This window comes from Medicago sativa, chromosome 1 (assembly GCF_051527215.1).
Source record: "Medicago sativa cultivar Bolivia chromosome 1, Bolivia_mono, whole genome shotgun sequence".
NCBI lineage: Eukaryota > Viridiplantae > Streptophyta > Magnoliopsida > Fabales > Fabaceae > Medicago > Medicago sativa.
In genome coordinates, this window is record NC_140749.1 from 53,176,642 (window position 1) to 53,186,035 (window position 9,394).

Genomic DNA, 9,394 nt, shown 5'->3' on the forward strand with positions numbered 1-9,394 from the left:
CAATCCCATCCCCATAGTTTTGGTGTGCTGCTGCTTTTGTGTGGTCTGTCACTTTAGCAGTAAGCATTTTTGGCTTGCATAGTGTTTATTTTTATGGAATTGCTAAGTATTGGCTTGGCATGTGCTTGCTTTTTTGTTTTTAGCACCTTTGTAAGAGCACACTACTGTATTTTAGACTATTTGATCCGCGAGTTTTTGTGTTTCTTACACAATCTCGACGAGAATAATATTTGTTGATTAAAAAAAATATTTAGTTTGCATTATTATTAATTTGAAATTTTAGCTCCACATGTATCTAAAGTCTGGATCCGCCCCTGTAATCATGTAATTTAAAATTTGATTAATTTCTTAAATATTTTCTTTATTTCATTTTTTCATTAATACTAAACATGTAATATCTCAGTTAAGGAACTCCGGCAATCTTAACTCAAGTCTCAAACAATTTTTCAGAGTGAAGGTAACTTGGAGATCTTATCATAATTACAGTGGTTCATCAAAATTTTGATAAATTTACCGTGATACCATGTACTTAAATATAACATATTCTCATTTCTTATGATTTCTTGCCAATAACTTTCATGTTCACCCATTATTACAAGGCTTGGCATAACAATGAAAAAAAGAAAAGAAAAGTGAATGATACAAAACTACATAAAGAAATTAACAACTAAAATTGATTATCAATCTCATCTTAATCTTAATAATGAAACACATAAACATTATACTCCACAATAGCTTCTAATGCATTTATAGAATGAGTTGAAGCTTGAGCATACCCCCTTGCAAATCTGAACAACCCACTACCACCCACAACCGGCATCTCTCTCACGGCGGATTCGATCGTATTCCTTCCCAAAACACTGAGATTACTTCCATTATACTTCCCTCGTGTGAAAGCAAAGTTAAGCACCATGAGAAACCCCACTTCACTTTGTGAAGCTGAAGCATAGATTCCTTGTGCTCTTCCCACAACCTCGGAGTTTGAATCCGGACGCGCTGTTAACGGGTCGTCCATCATAACCACTGAACCAAAACCCGTGGGGGATTTTTCAGTGGTTGGAGATGCGGCGACCCGAACAGCAGTTTGGTTTTTTCCACCGATGATGTCGTGGAAGTAGAAGCGGATGTGGCTTAGTTTTTGAGGTTTGTGGAGTCCTAGGGTTGTTGGGGAGATGGTTTTTATGAAAGAATGGGGTTTTGCTGTGGTAATGGTGGTGATGAAGAGGAAGTAGATGAGGGATAAGGGAAGGGATGTTGAGAAGAAAAGTTTGGCCATGGTGATTGAGGTGTGTGGCTTGAGGAGTCACATATAGGTCCACCTATATATTATGGACACCGATAGAATAAGATTCGAAAAGTGTGTGCCAAATTGGTGGAGTCACTACTTTATTCCATTATTCATATTTGATACTCCCTCCGTCCCATATTACTTGACCTAGTTGACTCCGTCACGTATGCCAATGCACAATTTTAAACTTAAATTTCTTTAATAATCTAGTAGAAAAAATTACGAAAATTTGATATTTTGAAAATATTAATCGAGACGAATCTAACAACATCTTATATGCTATATTTTGTTTTTATATATTAGTAGAAAAATAGAGTCAAAGCATGTTATATGAATAGTGCAAATATTCTAAATAGGTCAAGTAATATGGGACGGAGGGAGTACTACTTTTGTTTCTTTTAATTTATATATTATAGGTGTTCCTTTGAATTATTTAACAGAGTTTGATGGTTTTACAAAATTATTATTAATTAGTGGATATTAATCATTGTCAGACAAGCAACGAGACTTTTTGTTGACCAAAATTTCTTTTATAAATAGCAGGGCCGGCCTAAGGATAAGGCCATCAAAGCCCTCGCTTTAAACCCCCAACAAAAAATTATTTTTCATTATATTTTACAAGTAAAAAGGTCTCATATTCTAATTAAAAAAGGCTTCATATATTCAACTTTGGTTTTAGGCTTCACTTATTTTTAAAAATTATTAAATAGAAAGGGAGGAGTATAAGAATATTTGTGTGTGATAAACATAATGAATTAGTCTCAACCACTATTTTAGATCAGAATAATTCTTAGGTGGACACTGAAGATTTTATTTGGCCACACCACAAAAAGGTACACACATTATAGTCATTTGAAAATTAATAATTATTTAATTAGTATTATTTTTTTCTACATTTTTCTTTTTATGTGTGAGTGACTAAATGGATTGTTCAAATTCTTATGTCCACCCAAGAATCGTTCTTTAGATCATATTGTTGAGGTTGGTAGCCGTGTGAGGCACTTATTATAGGAAATTTGTTCTTCTCCAAATAGTGACCAGAGGAAGTAGCGACTAAAGAAAATGGGTAAAATGTATACCTTGAGTTGTGTATTCATATGGTGTCGCAATTAGATAAGATGAGACGCTAAAAATGAAAGTGTTATTGGAAACAATTTGAAGAATAATATGAAGATCTAGATTTCCTTAAAAAAAAAATATGAAGATCCATACCATTAATCTCTACGTTATCAACGATTAACATCTACTATTATGCACTTTAGAGTGATCCAACAAATCTAATGCTCTAATATTAAAAGAATTTGCTCCATCAATCGCTTTGATAATATGGATTAATCTCTGATAAGCTAATAGATCATGTTCGTGATGTGAAAAATGTCATCATATGACGTCAGTGTTTTTTTTATAGACATTGATTGATTTTCGGTCCAGTGGAATGGAAATTAGGTTGAGTTGGTTCAAGCTCAAAAGTTTTATTTTCAACAAATTTACATAAATCTATGGTAATTACTTTTCTCAATTATATGCTCTTCCTCTCAAGCGTCTTATGGTTTATTCTCAAAATATATATTCAGATTTTATAATTTAAATACTATTCAGATTATATAATCTAAAATATATTTATATGTGAGCACAATTATAACCAACCTTCAATATCGTAATTGTGAATTTTGCTGTTAAAAATAACAACAACAAAAAAAACAAAGTAACAAATGGTAAAAAATAGTCAAATAAAATCAAAAAATATATCATAAACGATCATTCCAACTTGTTATTGATGTCAAAGATAAAAGTGCACATTGAGATCCAGCACAAAGAAAAATAATGGAAAGAGAGAAATTGTTAATCTTTTAAGTTCTACAAACAAAAATAATTAAGAAAGATTTTGAGAAATTGTTGATCTTTAATTCTATTGGCGAATTCACGGAAACTAAATCCATAATAAGTTCTACAAGCAGAAACAACAAAAAAAAAAAAGTTCTACAAACAGAAACAATTAAGAAAGATTATAAAAATAAATAAATAAAAATACACAGCTCTCCTCTTCATTTTCTCATTTAGTCTTACAAATTACTCATGGGAGTTGCCGGAAAGAGAGAGATTCATAACAAAAGAAGTAAAATACAAAGAATAAATAAGGCTAAAAGTTAATTTTACAGTCTAGTTTTATTCATTTTTTTAATTTTAATGGTAAGTAAATTTTTTTACATTTTGATTGTATGTGCCTAAATATTTTGTGTTAATCTTAAAATTTGAATTGAGTCTAAATCAAAGTATAAAAGAAGAGTACAATGGAAGAATTACTCTCTTTTTTGTTAAAAGAGGTTAAAAGAAGAGCTTATATTATATAAATATCCACCGTAAATATCAGTTCAAGATAAAAAATAAGATGAAAGGTAAATATTGATGGAGACGCAATGAAAGTTCTGTGTTCCAGATGGAACGCATTCTCGCACCCACTTTGTATTTCTGTATCCACTCTCTTTGATTAAGCTCCACGGAACAAATTCTACTAGCTTGTACCTTGTCCCCTTCTAAAATAGCTGCAATGGTTTAAAAAATTAAAATTAAAATGTATAAGATGTAGTATAATTAATATATAAAAACTATAATAATGATGATTATATCATACTATGGACATACATACCTGATGCAACAAGGACAAGAAGAAACAAATGTGTAAAAGAAAGCTTAGTCATGATCTTAAGAAAACTATAGTATATATTGGTTTATGAAATTGTGATATTGGTGATGGTGATTTGGGGTTATTTTATAGAGGTAGGCAAAAGGAAGATGTTTTTTGATAACATTAATTTATGATTTGAAAAAGGAATATTGCTTTGATCATATGGTCGATTTGATTTTGTGTACGTCTAATTCTTAATTTGGTGGTAGAAAAGTTTATAAAAATTATGTTTTCACATTTCAGAAAAAGTAAGGTTTCTTTCTATCAATTTAGAGCAGGTGTATAGCATTAAACCTTGGTGAACAAGTTGGGAGACTTTTTGATGTAGAGACATAGAAGTAATAAATGAAAGGGTTAATCCTTTCAAAAATGAAATGAAATAAAAGGGTGGACGGTGCTAGAAATGGAATCATCAAATGTTATTAGAACTTGCTTAAACTTGTCATCATTGACTAAAATGATCACTATATTATTTTTTTTTGGGTTAATTAAGTTTTTAGTCCCTATAAATATTTGCAGTTTTGTTTTTAGTCCCTATAAAATTAAATCACACTTTTTAGTCCCTACAAAATTTTCCGTTAATGTTTTTAGTCCCTGTTAAATTAAAATTTGTTTAATAATGCTTAAAATTTTAAATTTTTTAATGATTTTTTAGATACTTATTTAAAACATTATAAAACGTTCCGCCGCAATAAGTTAGCTCAAAATTTTATTTTTAGGTTCAAATTTTCATTAGTTTTATCTTGAATTTTTGGCATTTTAAAAAAAATATATTTAATTTATTACATGTTAAAAAATTCTAATTTTTTATAAAAGAGATTATTATAATGTCCTTAACATGTCTGTTAAAAATCATTTAAAAATATAAAAATTTAAGTATAATTAAACAAATTTTAATTTAACAGGGACCAACACATACTATTAGTCCTTGTAAAATTAAAATTTGCTTAATTGTGCTTAAACTTTTACATTTTTTACATATTTTTTACATACTTATTTAGAACATTATACAAAGTTCCTCCGCAAAAAAGTAACTCAAAATTTTATTATTAGGTCCAAATTTTTATTAATATAATCTTGAAATTTTGGCTTTTAGAAAAATTCATATTTAATTCATTACATGTTAAAAAACTAAAAGATTTAATAAAAGAGTGTCTTACGATGTTATTTCCATCTGGTGTTGTTGTACGTTTTCTTGGAGTTCCTTTTTTTTTTTCTGTTGTGAAGAGTTTCTAAGGTCGCAAGAGAGAAGAAAAGTTGGGAGTATGTTGAAAAATGGTTTATTAGTTGGTATGTCTAAGGTCACAGTAATAATAATTAAGGATTAGTGAATTATCAAACATTAAGTTTCTTTTGATGTAAATTTCAATGACTTAAGGCACTAACTTGTTATTTGCAGCCAAATTATATGACATTAACTGCGCCCACATAATAGCAAAACGCATCAGTTATCAATGTATATGACATTTAGTTTCATTTATCATACATTTTTTCCTATTTAAATAAATATTATTGTAATTTGTGTATAAAAAAAAATTAACTAATGTGCTTTTCTGATGATCTAGTCTAGGATATTTGGTGTTATCAATACAATGTCTGGTGGTGAATCAATTTCAAAGACTAAACATAGGGATAATGGAGAAATACTTACTGCTTATATCATCAATGAGGTTAGAACTTCCTATTATTTTATGTTGAGCAATTTAAATTGTTTAGTAAATTATCTAAACTATATATCTCATTGACAGCCGTATGGAGAGATTAGACCTTCCTTTGTTGAGCAATTTATCCACAAATTTGGAATAGAATTTATATTGATTGATGCAAAATCCAATAGACACAAAGTTAAGTTCAATCAAAACATTGAACATCCACTTTTGACTGAGGGGATGGATCAACTTAAGGGAGTTTTATGGTTGGAATGAAAATAAAATGATCTTTATGAAGTTCTTGGGAAATGATTGTTTCCACTTGATTGCATTTCGTGGACATTTGAATGTTAATTCATTGCCATCATACCACACTTGTAGACAAAGAATTGTGGATCTCAACCATTATAAAATGACATTAACTCCTTATATGGCTGCAGATTATCAATTGGTTAGTATCCACTACTCCTTATCAAATGATACATCTCTATATACTTCAAAGTTATTCAAATTGTCAATTTGTTTTTTTCAGACACTGAACATTGACTTTGGTGATTACATTAGAAGCTCAGGCTACTCTGCTATTAATATGTATGGACCTACAGGCACTGAGTACAAATGTGATGTACTAATAAGGGATTGAAAAAAGAAGGCAACAAAGATTGGCAGTGGGTGGAACAAATTTTGTAAAGACAATGGATTCCATGGTGAGGATAAGCTTAAGTTTAAATTTGTGCATATGACTACATCAAATGTAATGAAGGTTTCTAGGATTTAAGTAGTGTGTTGTACGTTACTTGCACTAACATTTAATGAAACTACATTGTTTTGGTAGTCTATTATAAAACTCCTATGTTCATTTCGAATTGTAACAAAAATATGAAAAACCACCAGTCATATATATATACACCTGGAATAAAAAAAGGCAAAGTTAAAGATTGTGCAATTAGTGGTAGGAAAACCTACACACTAATTATATGTCTTTGGCATCAAGCCATTAAAATTACAGACCACCAAATTAGGAAAAACAAAAGGTTAATTTCAAAACACAAGAAGGCTCCAGCATATCACCACCATCTTCCCACCTAAATATCACCACCATCTTCCTACTCTAAGAAGAAACCAGCATCCTCTTCAAAGATTTATCTTTCTTTCATCACCTTAATCTCATTGTTAAAATTAATACTAACAATGTTGAAGATGATCCAGTCTCCTTTCACAAACTTGTATGCTGCAGCGAATTCCTTCCATCCATCTTTAATCTTCACATGCCATGGATAATTTTCATACCAAATAAGACGCCTCTTGTTCTCCCCTACTGGTCCACGAAGAATCACCTCATGCCAAACAGTTTCCCTCATATAGTCACCCATCTCTTGAGGCACAGTCTATGTGAAACAAACAAACAAACCAACACAGTCAGACTAAAACCAATAGATAATTGTTACAGATCAAATAACCTACAAACAATTAAGGAATATTAAACATGGATATGATACTTACAATTTCTAAGGTCTGGGTAGGATCCTCAATCAATTTCATGGTGAAGACAACTGCTTTGCGAAGGCCTTATGCCATGTCGGGAAAGACGGAGGGTAGTTCTTATATGCAAGATGATCAACGTGAAACACGCTGTGTCCCTGATAGCTTAAGAAGATGTAGTGGTTCCCTTGCAATCTGAAAACCTCCCTTAAACGCAACCATCCATCAGTTAAACATGGGTCATCATAATCTTGGTTGCACCGGACCACAAAGGTGTTTCCATCCTTGTCAACCAACGTCTAAAACTAACCCAAGTATCTACGATACTCTCGATAGAACCGTGGTTCAATCTCAGTAATAAAACAAACTCCTTGACGATTATAAACATTCCTTCGAAGACAAAGTCCTATTCTAAACATGGTCTTTTAAAAACAAAGTAATTCCTTCAAAGACAGAGTCTTATAGATTCAAAACATTCCTTTAAGGTAATTCAAAGACAGAGTCTTATACTAAACATGGTCTTTCAAAAACAAAGTAATTCCTTCGATTCAAGAGTCCATTAGTTTCAAAACATACTTTCAAAAATAAGTCAAAGACAGTCTTATACTAAACATGGTCTTATAAAAACAAAGTAATTCCTTCAATTCAAGAGTCCATTACTTTCAAAACATACCTTCAAAATTAAGTCAAAGACAATCCTATACTAAACATGGTCTTATAAAAACAAAGTAATTCCTTCAATGAATAGAGTCATATAGTTTCAAATCATTCCTTCAAAACCATTCAAAGACACAGTCTTATACTAAACATGGTTTTTTAAACAGAGTCTTAATCTATTCTTAGTTGTTTATCAAAACCTGATTCCTTCAAAACAATCCGTTTTATTCTAAACGTTCTTCTTCTGCAAAGTTTTAAATCATAATGAACACAGAACACAGATTCATAAATTAGCAACATGCATGTGTATGATACTGATAAATTATACAGAGTATTTTTTCCATACAAACTAACTTTACACAGAAAAATCATATTGATAGAAGTCAAAGTCATCGTGCATGAAAAAGGAATCATGAAAAATGTTAATGAGAAATGAAAAATTAATGGCTAACCTGATTCTTCACATGGACGGTCATGAAGTGTGACAGACTCTGTCTGATGCAAACATCTTTCTTCGTCACCTTTACCATCGCCATAGCCATAGACATCTTCAGCTGAAACTTAAGGAAAAGTAAAAAAAAAAAAAAAAGGTTAATAAAAGAAGAACCTTTTTTGAAACTTATCAAAGAATGTGAAGGGAAAAGATGTGATTGAATAGATGATGTGGTTTATATAGACATTAATGAAAATGTGTAAACTGATCAGAATATCAGTCGTGTTTAATCTGACTGATGGATGAAATGAATTGAGTGTTGTGGGAGGCGATTTGACTGCTCCGAAACCACATTAAATTTCTAAAATGTGACTTTTTCAATGTGTCATCATTAGTTGGTGCTTGTTAACCCTAATTTTTTTTGAATTACGTTCAGTCATATAGTTACTTAATAAATAATAAAAAACGGATGATGTACTTGACATATTTTAGCTAATGAAATGCAATGAATTTATTCCTTAAAAAATAATAATAATAAAAAACGCATATGTATTATTATTTAAAGAAGTTGAACAATTGTTTATAGTATTGCTACTTAAAGTATGTATTATTTTAAGGAAAATAATGTGGTAAAAAAAACATTATTTTAAGGAAAAGTATTTTAAGCAATTTATGTCATTAAAAAAAATTAGAATGACTAAAGAGTAGTGATATATATATATATATATGGGTTATGATAGAAGACACCTTTTGTGAAGGTGTCTTTTATCAAGTTACTCTATGAGCATTTGTTAAAAGACACCAACTACTTTTTATGAAGGTGTCTTTTATCAAAGTTATAACTAAAAAAGTGAAAATCACACCTTGAGGTGTGACTTGATAAAAGACACCACACTACTTTTTATGAAGGTGTCTTGTAACATAACCCTATATATATATATATATATATATATATATATATATATATAGGGTTTTGCTAGAAGACACCTTTTGTGAAGCTGTCTTTTAGCAAGTTATAACTAAAAAGTTGATAATCACACCTTAAGGTGTGGATTGCTAAAACAATTTCATCGGTGTCTTCTAGCAAAACACACACACACACAAATATATATATATATATATATATATATATATATATACAATTTCACTCCATGCTAGCAACACACATTCTAACACACACTTTTCAACATACTATTTGA

The 9,394-nt window shown here is 30.3% G+C and overlaps 1 long non-coding RNA gene and 1 pseudogene across 2 annotated transcripts; both read right to left on the minus strand.

Moving 5' to 3' along the window:
• Positions 1-422: 422 nt before the first annotated feature.
• On the minus strand, positions 423-1,335 carry LOC146955326 (dirigent protein 22 pseudogene; annotated as a pseudogene). The gene has a single exon (XR_015016582.1). The product of XR_015016582.1 is annotated as a dirigent protein 22 pseudogene (transcript).
• Positions 1,336-3,613: 2,278 nt separating this feature from the next.
• LOC146955327 (uncharacterized) lies at positions 3,614-4,193 on the minus strand. The gene is made up of 2 exons (XR_015009733.1): positions 3,936-4,193; positions 3,614-3,831 (listed from the first exon to the last, which is right to left on the minus strand). It is a non-coding gene; the product is annotated as an uncharacterized LOC146955327 (long non-coding RNA).
• Between the last annotated feature and the right edge of the window lie 5,201 nt (positions 4,194-9,394).